Below are 18,894 nucleotides of genomic sequence, written 5' to 3'. Positions count from 1 at the left end.
GTGAGTCTTCTTGTTCTTCTTTCTGCAGTTTTTTCTTCTTGTCACTAAGTGTCTGTCGAAGTCCTAATGTCCATGTATTCTTTAGTTATGGCCTTCTTTCTGTTAGCTGTTTGGACACGAACTTGTGAAATCTGACCTTCTGTCTGTATTTCATCCACGTTGTTGCCAGTGGGCTAAAGGTGACTTCCTGTTGACCCTCTTTGGGAGTCGACTAGCCGTCGTACTTCAGTTTCTTGGATTTCGTTTATGACGTTGGAGACATTCTTGATTAACAGTCAGTAGCCCATTCATGCTAAATGTCCATAAAACTTCAGCTTTCTTTTCCCTGCAATGAAACTAAATCATTCTGTCAGGGTAAACAATTATTCTGAAATTTTGAGTCTTCAAATACCATCTTGGACATTTGATTGAAATACTTTCCACAGTATCTGTTGTACCATTTTTTCGATGTGATTGACATTCGTGGTTAATGATGTCGCAACTGCGTAGAGTGCTTCTGGAAGAATTGGTTACTAGTGGCGATGTTTTGGGGAAAGTGATATCTACATCTACACCAACAAGATAGCTCTCCAATTCACACATTCGTGCTTGGCTGAGCTTGCGAACACTTCCAAACATCTTCTCTACTATTCCACTCTCAAATATCATATGGGAAAAATGAACACCTTTCTGTTAGAGCTCTAAAGTCTTCTGTTTCATTAGGATGGTCATTTCTGCCCATGTATGTGGCTATCTACTACATACGAGGGCCATTTGGAAAGTGAGGAACTATCGGTCGCTGAAGGGAAACCACTGTGAAAATCCGACGAGACTTTTCACAGATATTTTGGGCAGTGTCTCTAGTATGTCAATCGATCGCATCAAGATGCTCTTTTCAGTTGTGACCGCACTGTGAGCGAGTAAAGGTGCCTAGAACAACAATGTCTCCCGCCAATTAGGAGGGCCCGCTGAGAGGCTTCGCCTTAATGAATGCAGCCCTCCTAACACAACTGCCACGCACTTCCTTCTTCATGGCAATTCTCAGCCGCACTCTGCAGGCGCAGTGAAAATGCTCCTGCAGCCTTTTCGATGGGGAGTGTTCGATCACCCACAACCCAGCCCTAATTAGCTCATCCTGAGTATCATCTCTCTTCACATGAAACGCTGGATACAAATTGTAAATAGCCATTCGCTCCCTGTAATTTACCTGAGCCACCTTAGAATTTGAAAGAGAGTATTCCGGTCAACATTGTCAAAAGCTTTCTCTAAGTCTAAAAATGCTAGAAACGTGGGTTTGCCTTTCCTTAATCTTTCTTCTAAGATAAGTCGTAGGGTCAGTATTGCCTCACGTGTTCCAACATTTCTGCGGAATCCAAACTGATCTTCCCCGAGGTCGGGTTCTATCAGTTTTTCCATTCGTCTGCAAAGAATTTGCGTTAGTATTTTGCAGCTGTGACTTATTAAACTGATAGTTCGGTAATTTTCACATCTGTCAACACCTGCTTTCTTTGGTATTGTAATTATTATTTTCTTCTGAAAATCTGAGGGTATTACGCCTGTCTCACACATCTTGCTCACCAGATGGTAGAGTTTTGTCAAGACTGGCTCTCCCAAGGCCGTCAGTAGTTCTAATGGAATGATGTCTACTCCCAGGGCCTTGTTTCGACTCGGGTCTTTCAGTGATCTGTCAAACTCCGCGCAGTATCATATCTCCCATTTTTCTTCATCTACATCCTCTTCCACTTCCATAACATTGTCTTCAAGTACATCGCCCTTGTATAGACCCTCTATATACTCCTTCCACCTGGGTGGTTTCATGACTTTGGAAAGCACAATGGATCAAGACGATGTCCACCCCTTTTCCTCAGCATGACGGTATCTATCAGCAGGACAATGCAACATGCCACACAGCTCACAGTGTACATATGTAGTCTGAAGAGCACGGGAATGAGGTTACCGTACTTCACTGGCCACCAGTCTCCCCGGGCTTAAATCCAATCGAGAATCTGGGGGGCCACCTGGATCGGGGCATGGCTGCACATCTCTGACGGTGCCTTCCAGAACCTCACTGACTCTCTTTCTGAACGTCTCTCTGTGGCGCTGCAAAAGGTGATTATTCAGTCTTTTGACAAGTGGTCACGTTAAAGTGTACAGACAGTGTAAGACTTCTGTCAGTAAAACACAGTTTTTGTTTCCCCTTCCCCAAAACATTTTCTATGTGGCGATTTCAATTAAAATTGTACGTAATTGTAATTTTTAGGTACCTACCTGAAGCCGGCCGCGGTGGCCGTGCGGTTCTAGGCGCTTCAGTCCGGAACCGCGGGACTGCTACGGTCGCAGGTTCGAATCCTGCCTCGGGGATGGTTGTGTGTGATGTCCTTCGGTTAGTTAGGTTTAAGTAGTTCTAAGTTCTAGGGGACTGATGACCTCAGAAGTTAAGTCCCACAGTGCTCAAGAGCCATTTGAACTTACCTGAAACCGACACCCTTTATATATCTTGATTTTTAGTAGAAGCTGATTTAAACAGAATTTGTTTTAGTATTAGCTTGGAGAAACTTACACCTTTAATTGGTCACGGCGAATTACCACTTTTTGCAGATTGTTTTGTAATTGTTTTTGATCTAATTTTACTAGACAGTAAACGATAGCGTCCTCTTGTTATAAATATTTCAGATTATTGTTAAGGCTTTTGGCAAGTTTTATCGACTGTTTATAAACTGTTATAATGCTGGGTAACACTCTATTTTTTCTCCTGTTTCAGATGATACAAGAAACAACAACAGCGGCGCACGATAGAGTGACGTAACGAACCACCACAGACATGATTCTGCGAGAGCTCGGCCGGGAGGGATTACTGGAAAATAAAATCCGGGACAGACCCGGAGTGCCCACTCGTTTCAAAAAACGCGGCAGGGGAGACGTCGGCGGACGCAAATAGGAGGAGACGGCGCGACTGCCCTTCGGGCGTGGCCTCCGCCGGGCGGGGAGCAACAAGCCGTTCCCAGGTCTGCGTCACTTCCGGTTGCCACCACCCGGCGTAGGACACGGGCGCGGGGCAGCCGCGCCGTACGCTTTTATTTGTGTTTGCCGACCTCGCCTGTGCTGTGCTTTCTGGACCGAGCGCGGAACACCGGATCTATCCCGGATTTTATTTTCCAGTAATCGATTCGCACCACTGATGTACTCTTCGTATCGACCGCACAGTACTGTAATGTTTTTCTGTTGATCTGAAGTGTCGCACAAGTAAAGATTGTCTGATGTGGATAAATCTTAACATGAAGTTTACGTAATTACACCGTTACCTTCAACTCCTTCCTCAAGAAACATATGATGTTCAAAATGGTTCAAATGGCTCTGAGCACTATGGGACTTAACTTCTGAGGTCATCAGTCCCCTAGAACTTAGAACTACTTAAACCTAACTAACCTAAGGACATCACACACATCCATGCCTGAGGCAGAATTCGAACCTGCGACCGTAGCGTCGCGCGGTTCCAGACTGTAGTGCCTAGAAGCGCTCGGCCACTCCGGCCGGCCAAACATATGAAGTCAGAGTAGGACGCATCTAGTAGATGACCTAAGAAAATTCGTAATACGACAAATTAGAAAATAATACGTGATCATGGTGCCTCATCCCTGCGAATTCAAATATGCATATAAATAATTCATTTGAAAATGTAAAATTTCAAAACAATATTTTCTTTTGAACCAACATTGATCCAATTTAGAAATTTGCTATTGGAAATTGGACCATTGGTTATTTTAAATTTAACAATAGTGTGAATGAGGAAAACATTAAAACTCAGAGTAAGAATACCTAGGAACATTTAACACTGCAATACTTCTTTCTTCATTGGCACCGTCTTGAAGTGACATTTTCCAACCACACCATGACTGAAAATGAAGTTCGCTTCGATATGCATTGCTACGAAAATTGTAGCTATGTACATTCAGTTCTTTCGGACTGACACAAAAAGTTTATTGTTACCAGTCACTATTTATCTATTTTCATGTTTCGTAGGATTAAACATTCATCATCAGGTGGATTTAAGTGGCGTAATATGGTATGTATGTAGCCGACATCGGGAAACATCAGTTTCGATTCCGTAGAAATGTTGGAACACGAGAGGTAATACTGACCCTACGACCTATCTTAGAAAATAGATTAAGGAAAGTCAAACCTACGTTTCTAGCATTTGTAGACTTGGAGGAAGCTTTTGACAATGTTGACTGGAATACTCTCTTCGAATTCTGAAGGTGGCAGGGGTAAAATACACGGAGCAAAAGGCTATTTACAATTTGTACAGAAAGCAGATGGCAGTTATAAGAGTCGAGGGGCACGAAAGGGAAGCAGTGGTTGGGAAGGGAGTGAGACAGGGTTGTAGCCTGTACCCGATGTTGTTCAATCTGTATATTGAGTAAGCAGTAAAGGAAACAAAAGAAAAATTCGGAGTAGGAATTAAAATCATGGAGGAGAAATAAATACTTTGAGGTTCGCCGATGACATTGTAATTCTGTCAGAGACAGTAAAGGACCTGGAAAGGAGGATATAAGATGAACATCAACAACAGCAAAACGAGGATAATGGAATGTAGTCGAATTAAATCGGGTGATGCTGCGAGAATTTGATTAGGAAATGAGACACTTAAAGTAGTAAAGGAGTTTTGCTATTTGGGGAGCAAAATAACTGATGATGGTCGAAGTAGAGAGGATATAAAATGTAGACTGGCAATGCCAAGGAAAGCGTTTCTGAAGAAGAGAAATTTGTTAACATTAAGCATAGATTTAAGAGTCAGGAAGTCGTTTCTGAAAGTATTTGTATGGAGTGTAGCCATTTATGGAAGTGAAACATGGACGATAAATAGTTTAGACAAGAAGAGAATAGGAGCTTTCGAAATGTGGTGCTACAGAAGAATGCTGAAGATTAGATGGGTAGATCACATAACTAATGAGGAGGTATTGAACAGAACTGGAGAGAAGAGAAATTTGTGGCACAACTTGGCTAGAAGAAGGGATCGGTTGATAGGACATGTTCCGAGGCATCAAGGGATCACCAATTTGGTACTGGAGGGCAGCGTGGAGGGTAAAAATCGTAGAGGGAGACCAAGAGATGAATACACTAAACAGATTCAGAAGGATGTAGGCTGCAGTAGGTACTGGGAGATGAAGAACCTTGCACAGGATAGAGTAGCATGAAGAGCTGCATCAAAGCAGTCTCTACTGAAGACCACAACAACATGTGTTGTGCTAATACTTTCGAATAACGTGTGGCTCTATCTCCAGTAGTTAAGGCTCCTCTTCCTGTCGCGTTACACCACGTGCGCTATCGTACTTTGTAAAGACTAAAGGGAGAGCAAAGATGCACCTACAATAATTTTTCTGTTGGCCGCACTCTGGCACAGCCTTGTAGTGTACAATCCCTAAACTTTATATACTCGATCAAGTCCTTCTTTTATTATTTGTTGCATAGTTTACAAAACCAGTTGATTGTACCATTCATCGACACTACCTTGGCAGGGAAGGCATTCTTTGATAGTAGTTTTGTGTAACATGTAAAAAAAATGAAAAAAAAACTCCAGTTGTCTCCTTGCAGAATCAACGAGTCATGGCCTTGCATCTCGCTGCTCGGCAAAAGGCTTGTTATACTCAGGCAGCAGGCTCACTGCCGGCACATCACTACTTGCTGATCGCACAAATGCCTCGTATCTCGGCAAGAACCATTACTCTGCTACTGCCCACAGCCTTGTTTAAGTGGATTATCTGCAGCGTATGTAGCAAAAATTATGCTATGTATCATCCTACAACATTAACAGTTGTTGGTTCACGCTAAAAAGGTGGTTACTGACAACGAGAAAGTAGAATGGGTATGAATGCAACCTTTTAATGTAGACAGTATACACTGAAGACACTGTCACAAGTTCTTACAACAGCTCAAAAATTACCGAGAGCACTTTTTCAGACAATTACGAACCTCGCAACCTATTTCCCAGTATTTTAGAGACTAATTTAAAATATGAGGATTAATTAGAAATTCTAATGTTATTTCTGTCGAACAACGATTTGTAGACCATCTACTTTACATACTACTTCTGCCGTTTATAGATTTTCTTTCTGATATTTCAACGAAATAAAAACTGTAAATTAGATGAAACAATGGAACTAATTCCCACATTATCCATCATCAAGTGACATAACCAACGTGCCTCTGGTCACTGACAGCTTTGCATTAAAAATCGGTTGAAACAGGTATCTGTTTAAAACCGCCACTTGTAACTACAATCATGCTCATAAATTAAGGATAATGCTGATACATGCTGAAACAATGCTCTGGTGGGCGGTTTGAGGGTTTAAATCACCTCGGGGTGTGACCATACGGTGCATTTGACCTGCGGTCGTCGCACGGTGGCGCTGGCAGCAGTCCACATACTCAGAGGTGCGTTGCTGCATGTCTGAGTACGGTGCATCGAGTAAGTGTGCAGACTTTTCAGACGTGCTAATGGTGACTGTGTGTTGAAAATGGCTCAGAGAACACATACTCATGACGTTATGAGGGTTAGAATACTAGGGTGACTGGAGGCTGGTCAAACATAGCAGGTCATAGCACGGGCCCTCCGTGTACCACAAAGTATGATCTCAGGATTATGGTAACGATTCCAGCAGACAGGAAACGTGTCCATGCGCTACAGTACGGGATGTCCACAGTGCACAACACGACGAAAAGACCGATATCTCACCATCAGTGCCCGCAGACGACCACGGAGTACTGCAGATAGCCTTGCTCGAGACCTTACTGCAGCCACTGGAACAGTTGTCTCCAGACACACAGTCTGCAGACGACTGAACAGACATGGTTTATTCGCCCGGAAACCTGAAAGGTGCATTCCACTGACCCTTGGTCACAGGAGAGCCCGTAAAGCCTGGTGTCAAGAACACAGTACATGGTCATTGGAACAGTGGTCCCAGGTTATGTTCACCGACGAGTCCAGGTATAGTCTGAACAGTGATCCTCGCCGGGTTTTCATCTGGTGTGAACCAGGAACCAGATACCAACCTCTTAATGTCCTTGAAAGGGACCTATATAGAGGTCGTGGTTTGATGGTGTGGGGTGGGATTATGATTAGTGCACGTACACCCATGCAGTCTTTGACAGAGGAACTGTAACAGGTCAGGTGTATCGGGACGTCATTTTGCACCAGTATGTCCGCCTTTTCATGTGTGCAGTTGACCCACGTTCCTCCTGATGGATGATAATGCACGGCCCCACCGAGCTGCCATCATGGAGGAGTACCTTGAAACAGAAGTTATCAGGCGAATGGAGTGGCCTGCCTGTTCTCCAGACCTAAACCCCATGGAGCACGTCTGGGATGCTCTCGGTTGACGCATCGCTGCACGTCTTCAAACCCCTTGGACATTTCAGGAACTCCGACAGGCACTGGAGCAAGAATGGGAGGCTATACCCCAGCAGCTGCTCGACCACCTGATCCAGAGTATGCCAACCCGTTGTGCGGCCTGTGGACGTGTACATGGTGATCGTATCCCATATTTACGTCGGAGTACGTGCACAGGAAACAGTTGCGTTTTGTATCACATGTGTTTCAGGACGGTTTTCTCAACTTATCACCGATACCGTGGACTTACAGTGTGTTTGTGTCGTCTATGTTCCCTATGTGCCTATGTTATCAGCGCCAGTTTCGTGTTGTACCACGTTGTCTGGCACCACATTCTGCAATTATCCTTAATTTAAGAGCATGAGTGTATCATAACATTAGTGTCTGCATATTCCGGGAACAGGCTGTCAGTCTACAAAGTGATAGCTTACAGTCACATGACTCATTCTAGAACATTGATCAAGTGTATAGCATCGACACTTACAGTACACGTGTTCGCCCACTGCTTGAATACTGCTCACCGGTGTGGGATCCGTACCAGATAGGGTTGATAGAAGAGATAGAGAATATCCAACGGAGAGCAGCGCGCTTCGTTACATGATCATTTAGTAATCGCGAAAGCGTTACGGAGATGACAGATAAACTCCAGTGGAAGACTCTGCAAGAGAGACGCTCAGTAGCTCGGTACGGGCTTTTGTTGAAGTTTCGAGAACATACCTTCACAGAGGAGTCAAGCAGTATATTGCTCCATGCTACGTATATCTCGCGAAGAGACCATGAGGATAAAATCAGAGAGATTAGAGCCCACACATAGGCGTACCGACAATCTTTCTTTCCACAAACAATACGAGACTGGAATAGAAGGGAGAACCGATAGAGGTACTCAAGGTACCCTCCGCCACACAACGTCAGGTGGCTTGCGGAGTGTGGATGTAGATGTAGATACCAAATAACACTATTGGCAGACCCCGGAAGTGTACAGAATGTTCAAATGTATGTCAATTCGTAAGGGACCGAACTGCTGAGGTAATCGGTCCCTAGACTTACACACTACTTAAACTAACTTAAATTAACGTGTGCTAAGAACAACACACACACACACACACACACACACACACATGCCCGAAGGATGACTCGAACCTCCGGCGGGAGGGGCCGCGCAATCAGTGACATGGCGCCTCTAACCGCGCGGCGGAAGTATACAGAAAATGTCAAGACCAAGGTCGCATATATGATCCATGATAGAGCATTATAGAAATGCAGAAAAATCTGAAGTGGCAGGTTCTTGAGGTTAGATGCAAACTCTCCCTCGCAGGACTCCTTAAAAAGTGTTAAGTGGTAGTATTAAGTGAGGAACCTATAACGGGCATTCAAATCAAAACAGAACACCTGCCACGTCGCGACTACAGAATGGATCCATTCAAAAATAACAACCACACACGTTAAGACATTTATCCCAGTTGGAGACGAAACGATCTATTATTGTTTCAGAGAGCGCAGATAGCTGCTAATGGATCCATAACCGCACCCACTTCTGCACTTCCTCATACGACTGAAACCCACGTGCACGTGCGTCTTTCTTCGGTTGCCAAAGAACTGAAAACCACGCAGTTCCGGGCTGGACAGAGGATGTTGTAGTGTTTCGCAAACAAACTGCTGAAGCACAGACTTAGTCTGATTAGCAGTGTGGGAGTGGGCACTACTGTGCAACAGGATGATTCCCTCTTAAGCATTCCTGGGCAAGTCTCAGTTTTCGCAAAGCGTCCTCATAGCGGTGTGCATCGGCCGTAGTTTCACGCACCAGGAATTCGATGAACAGAGAACCGCTGCAGTCAAAGAAGAAAGTCATCAGGACCTTACCAGAACTTGTGCGAACAGATTTGGATCTCCAGAATGAGATTTTCACTCTGCAGCGGAGTGTGCGCTGATATGAAACTTCCTGGCAGATTAAAACTGTGTGCCCGGCCGAGACTCGAACTCGGGACCTTTGCCTTCCGCGGGCAAGTGCTCTACCATCTGAGCTACCGAAGCACGACTCACGCCCGGTCCTCACAGCTTTGATGTAAGCACTCGAGCTGTAAGAATGCTGTCGGACTGAACTATCCTATTGCACAATAGCGCAGAAGTGAAGCTGTGAGGACCGGGCGTGAGTCGTGCTTCGGTAGCTCAGATGGTAGAGCACTTGCCCGCGAAAGGCAAAGGTCCCGAGTTCGAGTCTCGGTCGGGCACACAGTTTTAATCTGCCAGGAAGTGTCAGATATGGATCTCTTTGGTGGGGGAGATGTGGGATGTCTCCACTTCTGGCTTTGATGTAAGCACTCGAGCTGTAAGAATGCTGTCGGACTGAACTATCCTATTGCACAATAGCGCCCACTCCCACACTGCTAATCAGACGAATGTCACAGATCAGCTATTTGGACGGTAAACGCTATAACATCCTCTGTACTCCCCAGATCTTTCACTGTGTGATTTCCACATCTTTGGCGACCTGAAGAAAGACATTTGTGGATGTCAGTTTCAGTCAGACAAGGAAGGGCAAGACTGGATGTGTTTGTGGATCTGTCAGCAGCCGACCATCTTTTATGAAACAGGAATTGTTTGTCTCATCTCCCAGCGGGATAAATGTCTTAACAAGTGTGGTAATTACTTTTGAATGCAACCAGTCCATGCTCCTCTTGTGGTGGACGTTCGGTTTCCATTTGACTCCTCATAGGAAGCTACCAAGGTTCCCTATATTGCTCTTGCACTGATTGTGAAGATTAGATTAATCCAATCGCAGCCTACACAGAGCATTTAAGAAGTCAATTTCCCACGCTACGTTCGCAGCTGGAATGGAAAGAAACTTTAATATCTGGTACAACTGGAAGTATCCTCTAGCCTGCACTTCATCGTAATTTCCAGTATATGGATGTAGATTGAGATGCTGAAGTTGATTTGTGGTGTGCGAGAAACCACACAACGAGGCGCAGCCATACACAGCACTATTAGAGTTATCTTGAAGCGGCTAATCATGGCTCAAGATTCAGCATGGGCGGCGACGACTGCTGATCCAAATAAAAACCAGGTTGATATTACTGCATGGTGAGGATCGTAGCGAGATGTCGGTGAGGAACGACCAGCAAGGTGGCACCATGAACACCCTGTAACTCCCAGTTGAATCTGTGATTAGCACACTCGGGGACACTTTAGCCCCTATGAAGTATTGTCTCAATCTGGGTAGATGTAAGGTTGTGTAGAATGAGAATATAGCGGCAGCTTTAATGAATTTATTGGAGTTTGTACAGAAAAGTAGGAAGATGCACAGCAAAATGTCAAAGTGGCAGACACAGCTCAGGACAGTGTGGAGCTGCCTCTGGAACCCACTAGAGCAGCCTGGGAGGTTCCAAGCTAGGGGCACCAGGCTATTGGGTTCAAGGCTAGGGGGTTCCAGGCTGTGGGGCTCCAGACCTGCGGGGCTCCAGGTTTGGGGGCTCGGGGCTCCAGGCTAGGTGTCTCCGCTGGTACAGTGACGGTTGGTGCAGGCGCCGCTGTGGCCATCCGCGCGGCAACGACACACATCGCAGCCATGCGTGAAGCTGGTTCCAGGCACGCAGTTCACGCCAGCCACGTCTCGCGCTGCAACACAAATAAAACGAGGTGTCAACAGAAAGGCTGTGTGTGCGAGCTGCCATACACTTCACTGTCCTCCAAGCACAATACAAGATGTCCTGAAAGCAAGAGAAGATGGTACAGGTGACACAATCAAATGCCATTTGAATCCACACCCGTTTCTGGTTTAACGATGGAAGGGGCGTCAGCAGAGGAGCGATGACACATGTGCAGAGCGACGAAGAAGAGAGAGTAGCAGCAGACTGGCATGCCTGACGTTATTCGAATAGGATATGTCTTTGAGAGTTGGTCCACTGAGTGAGATGGACCCGTAGAGTATTTCACAAATGGGTAGCTAGAGAGCATCCCCCACCGTTTGTGAGGCAGGTCCTTTGTTAGAAAACGTGGTGCACAAGTGTTGCTGTTATATTCGTGTTAGTTCCGCAGAAAAATCCAACTCTTGGTTCAGGTAAGCCGAAAAGTTTTGATGAGGAGTCACTTAATTTTAGAATTAAGACTCAGTTTGCACAATATTGATGCAGTTCCTTTACTGTGAGCTTGACACATTTGTGAGCATGAAACTAATCTAAAATGTCTATAGAGTTCGCTACCTAACGATAGAAGTCAAGGTGGTCCATTTCTCCCTGACAATCAGGAGAGATTGGCCAGTACTATTTGGGAGCGATGGACCAGTGTTATTTGGCAGAGATGGCATACATGTTTTGATGTGGGACAGCTGGATCACAATTACATTTAGCTTAGGTGATCATGGAAATTTACTGATACTCTGGAAAGAGGTTAAATAACATGTATTGTTTTCAAAGCTGCCATTTTTCTGTTTCAAAAAATTCCAACTGATTACAAATGACTGGGTCTTGTGAGCATGGTAAATGGTCTGAATATGCGTTAATAAACGCTATGGACGCTGTGCGAAACAATTTCATGGGTATCAACGCTAAATACAAGACTGCAGTAAAAAACCTATTCTAAGGGTTATATGGGACCTCATCCTTTACTGGGGACGATCAACGAACGGAAGCTTATTGATCATATTAAGAAACTGCAAGAGCGAGGTTTCGCTTCATCTTGAGATTCAGTAAGGTGTATGGCATTTGAATTAGGAGAAAGACAAAACATACCTCATGCATTTAATAGTCAATCAAAAAAAGCCAGTTACGACTGGCTCATCTCCTTTGTTAGACGTAACAAAATATCCTTACAAGAAAGATAGAAGGTGTGTAGGTTGATCGAGGGAAAGGGCTGAATGAAGCCACTGTAAAAGTATTTCAAACATCTTGAAAATGGCTCTAAGCACTACGGGACTTAACATCTGAGTTCATCGGTCCCGTAAGACTTAGAACTACTTAAACCCAACTAACCTAAGGACATCACACACATCCATGCCCGAGACAGGATTCGAACCTGCGACCGTAGCACCAGAGCGGTTCTGGACTGAAGCGCCTGGAACCGCTCGGCCACAGCGGCCGGAAAACTACTTGAAACTGTGAGGTACGAAAACGACTTGTTTGTTAAATCGGGACACATCTACCACAAAGTTGAAACGGGACTGCAGTTGAACAACGAACCTGACAGTGTTTTAGCAAACAGAGGTTCAAGAAATGTTACTTCAGTCACATGTACGTATATGGAATTTTAATTCACTCTTTTCTTCATGTACAGCCATATTTTATGTCGTCCATCTGTCACCAATGGGTGAGATGGACCACTCATGTATATTTTCATTTTATCATATCTCTTGCATTTTAAGTGGCAGTGCCTCAGTAATATAATGTACTTAACTTTATATGACACTGTATACAAACATGCTGCCAGAAGTCAACACGTCAGTTACATACTGAGGAAAAAAGTGATCTAACTCTCTCAGGGTTGTCCTACACAACACGATGTCAAACCGACGTGTACTGGCAACATGGTCGCCAATGGAAGTGCGTGCTGTTGTCCGATATGAATGGGCACGTGGGACTAGTGTGTGAGTCATCCATGAACGCCTACAGACCGTGTATGATGAAGAGGTTGTGTCCCGTCAGACGGTTGGTCGCTGGAGCTGCATGTTCAGAGAAGGAAGGAAGAGTGTCGAGGATGAAGGTCGAAGTGAGTGATTCTCTACATCCACAAACCAACGCTGAAGTGGAGCAGGCTGTGCGACAATTCCATGGGCGTACGGCACCGAGTTTTGCCAGAGCAGTTTCTTCAAATTATAAAATGCAATCTAGCATTTTATCTAATTCTGACCCTCCCATATGTATTGACACACACAGTGGTTACGTTTACTACAAGCCACACCACACGTTGGGAAACGGGGCCATATTTCTAGTAGTTTACTGTCGAGTTGAGATTTTCACACACAAATGTTTTATTCATATCTTACAGAAACGAGCAGTACGGCAATAAACAGCCTTTTAAACACGCCGCTAACGGCAATCAAGTAATTCATACCAATACAACAATTGAAAAAAATTTCTTTTTTAAAAAAAAATAGAAGTAACAGTACGGCAATAAACAACCTTTCAAAACACGCCGCTAATGGCAATCAAGTAATTTATAGCAATACAATAGTTTAAAAATTTAAAGAACATTAGTAAACAGGCTACTAAAGTAAATACGGAACTTTGTTAATAAAGTACGCTGAGGTAGTGAAGCTACCAACACCGCCATTAAAAAAAAAAGCAAAGGTCTCAGCAAACACACGATTAGTGGCAATAAAGGATTGGAGGAATTTAAAGAGGTTTTTAAGCAAAAGTGTCCTGGAATATCATTAGAACATAACAGATATGACGGACCCGTGTAAGGCGGCCATAAATCACCCACTCAGGGGTGCTCAGGCTAGGCAGAATACTGACCAATTTGAATACGCCCGTAAACATTGTAAGACGTGTATATTTCTATTGTTTATTGTCAAATCACAATTTATGAAAGATGTTTATATTTTATTAATAGAATTAAGTAGGAATAATTAATATTTGTCATGTTGGAAATAACTGTGGTAGCAGGGAATGTCTGCACCAAAGTATTGTTGACAAGAGAGACCGCAAATTGATATAATTTTAAAAAAGGGCGGGAGAGACCGCGTATGGATACATTTTAAAAAAAGAGCGGGAAAGACTGCGCATTGATACATTTTGTAATGGTAGCAGGGATTGTCTGCACCAGAAAGCATTGTTGGCAGGAGAGACCGCACTTTAGCGTTCGTAGGAAGTCAGTAGTAAGCGAGAAGTGAAGCGAGTCGGTAGCAGGTCTGAAGTGAGAGGTTGAGAGAAGCGGTGTGCCTACCAGCCACCAGTTATGATCTACAAGAGATTATAAACGGATGTACAGAGACATCAGCTAACTATTATAATAAGAGGAGCTAATATTATTGAATTAATTTTTTGAGAAACTCAAGACTACTGAAGGTATGTTTGCGCATTGCTAGTTGTAAGATTATTGTAAAAAATAAGTCCCATTTGAACGTTTGTAAAATCCTTTCATTCAGAATACAATTAACTTTTGCCAGCAATATTGCATTTGTAATTATAATCCATCCCAAAAACCATCAACGTAAAACTCTGCAAAATTTTATTATTGTCAAGAAAAAGTTTAACTATGAATTACGTAACTTCAGTCAAATTAATTAAAGAATAACGACAGCTTTGGTAATAAATGCAGCCACTTATTATGAAATCCCACCAGCAGCTAAAAGAGTATAGTAAAACAGAGTAAGTATATTCATGTCGCAGTTAGATGTAGCAGTCAGATGGCGATCCAGTAACAGTAAAAAAGGTAAGGAAGAGTTTTGGGTTATTGCAGATAACGATTGAGGGCCACACAACGACACGTTTTATGTTTCGTCGAAATAATCCGAAAATCACTTTTAAAAAGCAGCAATTAAATTTGTATGCGAAGATTGAGAAAGAGAATAAATTTCAAAGAGGAGATTTCATTTGTTATTATTAAGCAAGAGATAGAAATCCTAAGGGAAGGTTACATAGGTTATTGTAAAGGGGAAGGTTATGCGTAACAAAAGAGATATAGAGGAGACGGGAAGGTTTCAACACAATTGCCACTCTCAGGCTAGTCACTGCACCGACCTTTAGCCAGCGAAAACTTGTAATAAGATGGCTTAACTTGCTGACAGAATTATAGCCAACCTCGTGCAAAAACATTACACCACACACTCCTGAATGAACGACCACATGATCAACCAACAAGAAGCATTAATTTACTCATAACACACGGCAGAATAGCGAAACAATTAAACTGCCGAAACTACATCTCCCATCGGTTCAAATGGCTCTGAGCACTATGGGACTTAACAGCTGTGGTCATCAGTCCCCTAGAACTTAGAACTACTTAAACCTAACTAACCTAAGGACACCACACACATCCATGCCCGAGGCAGGATTCGAACCTGCGACCGTAGCAGTCGCGCGGTTCCGGACTGCGCGCCTAGAACCGCGAGACCACCGCGGCCGGCACCTCCCATCGGGCAGTAACGAGAGGAGAAGGAAAGATCACTGTCTTCAAATACACCAGTGCCGGGCACAGGAAACCCGAACCTCGGAGGCCACAAGGCAGAAGATTCACTGGTTACGCAAACTTATTACTTAATGATTAAACCTTCCACTATCTTAACTTGCAATTATGCTCGAACAGGCAGTACACGACCTCCGATGGCAAGGATCCACACATCCGACCGCGCACGCGTCGCCAGTGTACCCAACACGCCACGGTCACGCTACAACTCGCTCTGTCATCGGAGTTCACGTCTTCTCTGCAACGTTGACGGGTAGTGACCGCTCCTTCATGTTAGGTGTCTCCTTTTAAACTCCAGTGTTGAAACGGAGGACTTAAAGAAGCTTGTTAACGTCCCACCAAGGTGAAATGAACAGCAACTGCTCGTGGGGCGATTCTGTATACAACCAACCCGCGGGGAGCTCTTCCGTCAACTCGACCCGCTCGCTACACACAACCGACATACATCACGTGGCGACTCGGTACAACTGACCACGCCTGGTCCGCGCTGGCGAGCCACACTGCCCTCCCGTCTACACCACACTCTCTGAGCGCACGCCCCTACTTCCGCGCCACCACACGAAGTTACCACCGGTCAAAGATCTCACTTTCTCCATGGCAGTTTCCCGGATCAAATGCAGATATCGATAGCAGAGGGAAGGACAACCAAGCAGCCACTTAATGACATTCAACAAATCAAACAAACATGTCAGGGGAAGAAAAGAAAAACCAATGCAATTTAAACACAAGGTGTAGCACCAGTCGATACACGGCTCAGTATATATAAGTGGGGGTCGGAATTAGATACAATGCTAGATTGCATTTCACATTTTACCTCAGCACACTAATTATTCTGAGGTGAGAAAGAGCCACAAAAGGTAAGGCGGGAGTGAAAATCATCATGTTTAGTCCGCAGTTAAGACAGGACTTAAAACTTCGCGCAGAACCTGAATCTGCACTTTGTTACCTTTTAAGTTTTATATATAATTATTTATTTAAATTACACGTGGTGCATCATAATTAATGGCGTAAACGCATACAGTTGAAAACACACGATACTATAAGGAAAAAAGTCTCAGTAAACATAGGGTCGAAAATGCATACCTTAAGAACTACGTGCAATTTTTCATCTTCGATACTGTGAAGCAGATCTCTTCTACTGCAAGTTCTTTGCTTTCCACATTTTGGGAAGTAGTAGTATGGAACAAAAACAGGCCAGCAAACATGGGCTCTAAAACGCATACCTTAAGAGCTATGAGCACGCGCTAATCTTCGCTTCTTGGAAAAACAACTCTTCTAATGAACAATTGCTCATAACTTTAGAGGTATACATTTTAGAGCAAATGCTTACCGGACGTTTTTTCTTGTTTAGGTTCATGCTACTACTTTCCAAAATGCGGAAAGCAAGGAACTTGCAGTAGAAGACATTTGCTTCACAGTATCGAAGATGAAAAATTGATCGTAGCTCTTAAGGTATGCATTTCCGACCGTATGTTCACTGAGACTTTTTTGTTTCTAGTATCGTGTACTTTCAACTATATGCTTTTACGTCATTAATTATGATACAGTATAGACACTCCTGGAAAATGAAAAAAGAACACACTGACGCAAGTGAATAAGACCTGTTATACTTGCACGGGACTCTATGAGAGGGCAGCGCATTCGATGATGAAACTGCGGTATCAGCCGTCCTGTTGCAAGTTGCTCAGCAGCTAGAATGAGATTTTCACTCTGCAGCGGAGTGTGCACTGATATGAAACTTCCTGGCAGATTAAAACTGTGTGCCGGCCCGAGACTCGAACACAGGACCTTTGCCTTTCGCAGGAGAGCTTCTGTAAAGTTTGGAAGGTAGGAGACGAGGTACTGGCAGAAGTAAAGCTGTGAGAACGGGGCGTGAGTCGTGCTTGGGCAGCTCAGATGGTAGAGCACTTGCCCGCGAAAGGCAAAGCTCCCGAGTTCGAGTCTCGGTCCGGCACACGGTTCTAATCTGCCAGGAAGTTTCATGCTCAGCAGCTGTTCACCGCCAGAGCCAGTGGCAGCCAATTTGCCGTGGTGTACGGAGCTCCTTGTGTGTCTTCAACATTGTCAGCACGCTGCGACAGCGTGTACGTGAACCGTTCGTGCAACTACGGAGTTTGAGCGAGGGCGTATAGTGCGCCTGCGGGAGGCCGGATGGACATACCGCAAAATTGCGCAACACGTGGGGCGACAGGTCTCCCCAGGACATCGATGTTGTCGCCAGTGCTCAGCAGAAGGTGCACATGCCCGTCGACTTGGTTCCGGACAGCGGCGACGCACAGATGCACGCCAAGACGTTCGCCTCTTACGAAGTACCGTGCGGGACCGCACCGTCACTTCACAACAAATTAGGGAGACTGTTGCTTCGTGGGTATCATCAAATGGCTCTGAGCACTATGCGACTTAACTTGTGAGTCATCAGTAGCCTAGAACTTAGAACCAATTAAACCTAACTAACCTAAGGACATCACACACATCCATGCCTGAGTCAGGATTCGAACCTGCAACCGTAGCGTTCGCTCGGCTCCAGACTGCAGCGCCTAGAACCGCACGGCCACTCCGACCGGCATGGGCATCATCGAGAACCATTCGCAACCGTCTCCTTGAAGCAGGGCGACGATCCCGCGTGTAGTTATGGCGACTTCCGCTCCAACATCGCTCAGCCCGCCTCCAGTGGTGTCACGATAGGCGTTTATGGAAGGACGAATGGAGACGTGTCGTCTTCAGTGATGAGGGTCACTTCTCCCTCGGGGCCAATGACGGTCGAACACGTGTGTGGCGTCGTGCAGGGGAGCACCAAAATCTGGAGTGTGAACGACAGAGGCACACAGGATCAATCATGGTGTGGGGAGCCATATCCTAGACTGGCCGTTCTCCATTGGTGATAGTAGAGGGAGCATAGAACAGTGAACGGTACATTGAACCCATTTTTCAACCGGTCTTGCTACCGTTCATACACCAACAAGGCGACATGCTTTTCCAACAGGACAATGCACGTCCACATGTCTCCTGTGCCACCCAACAAGCTCTTCAAGGTGTACACTGTAACCTCCCCACCGCAATTTTTAAAGAAAAAGAAAGGACAATACTTAATACAAATGGGAGCCAAGTGTAACCTCCCCACAAAATTTTGAAAGAAAGAAAGAAACACGACAATATTTAATTATGAATGCTAATGGACATTGCGCTAATTGTAACCTCGCCCACAATGAGAGGTATTGAAAATGGCAACAAAATGTGAAATTCGCAATCTGACTCAAATATAAATTCCTGATGAAAAATTAAAGTCCATTCAGTGATAAGAAAATTTAATTAAACCGAAATATCGGTCTTTGGCCCTGTGTAAAACAATCAGAATTAAAGTCTTACCTCAGAATAAATGGACGTCACATATCTGCTCTTGTTGTTGC

General features: G+C 44.5%; 2 long non-coding RNA genes across 2 annotated transcripts in view; one reads left to right on the top strand and one right to left on the bottom strand.

Moving 5' to 3' along the window:
- LOC126418835 (uncharacterized) overlaps nucleotides 1-3,253 on the top strand; it is a 41,480-nt gene extending 38,227 nt beyond the window's left edge. Inside the window, exon 3 of the long non-coding RNA XR_007575899.1 lies at nucleotides 2,741-3,253. This is a non-coding gene — a long non-coding RNA (uncharacterized LOC126418835). The remainder of the gene's footprint in view (nucleotides 1-2,740) is intronic.
- A 7,365-nt stretch (nucleotides 3,254-10,618) lies between these two features.
- Nucleotides 10,619-18,894, bottom strand: part of LOC126419142 (uncharacterized) — a 101,802-nt gene continuing 93,526 nt past the window's right edge. Inside the window, exon 2 of the long non-coding RNA XR_007575939.1 lies at nucleotides 10,619-10,981. This is a non-coding gene — a long non-coding RNA (uncharacterized LOC126419142). The remainder of the gene's footprint in view (nucleotides 10,982-18,894) is intronic.

This window comes from Schistocerca serialis, chromosome 9 (assembly GCF_023864345.2).
Source record: "Schistocerca serialis cubense isolate TAMUIC-IGC-003099 chromosome 9, iqSchSeri2.2, whole genome shotgun sequence".
NCBI classification, from domain to species: domain Eukaryota; kingdom Metazoa; phylum Arthropoda; class Insecta; order Orthoptera; family Acrididae; genus Schistocerca; species Schistocerca serialis.
Note: the sequence above shows the minus strand (reverse complement) of the source record. Positions and strands in the feature narration are given on the sequence as shown.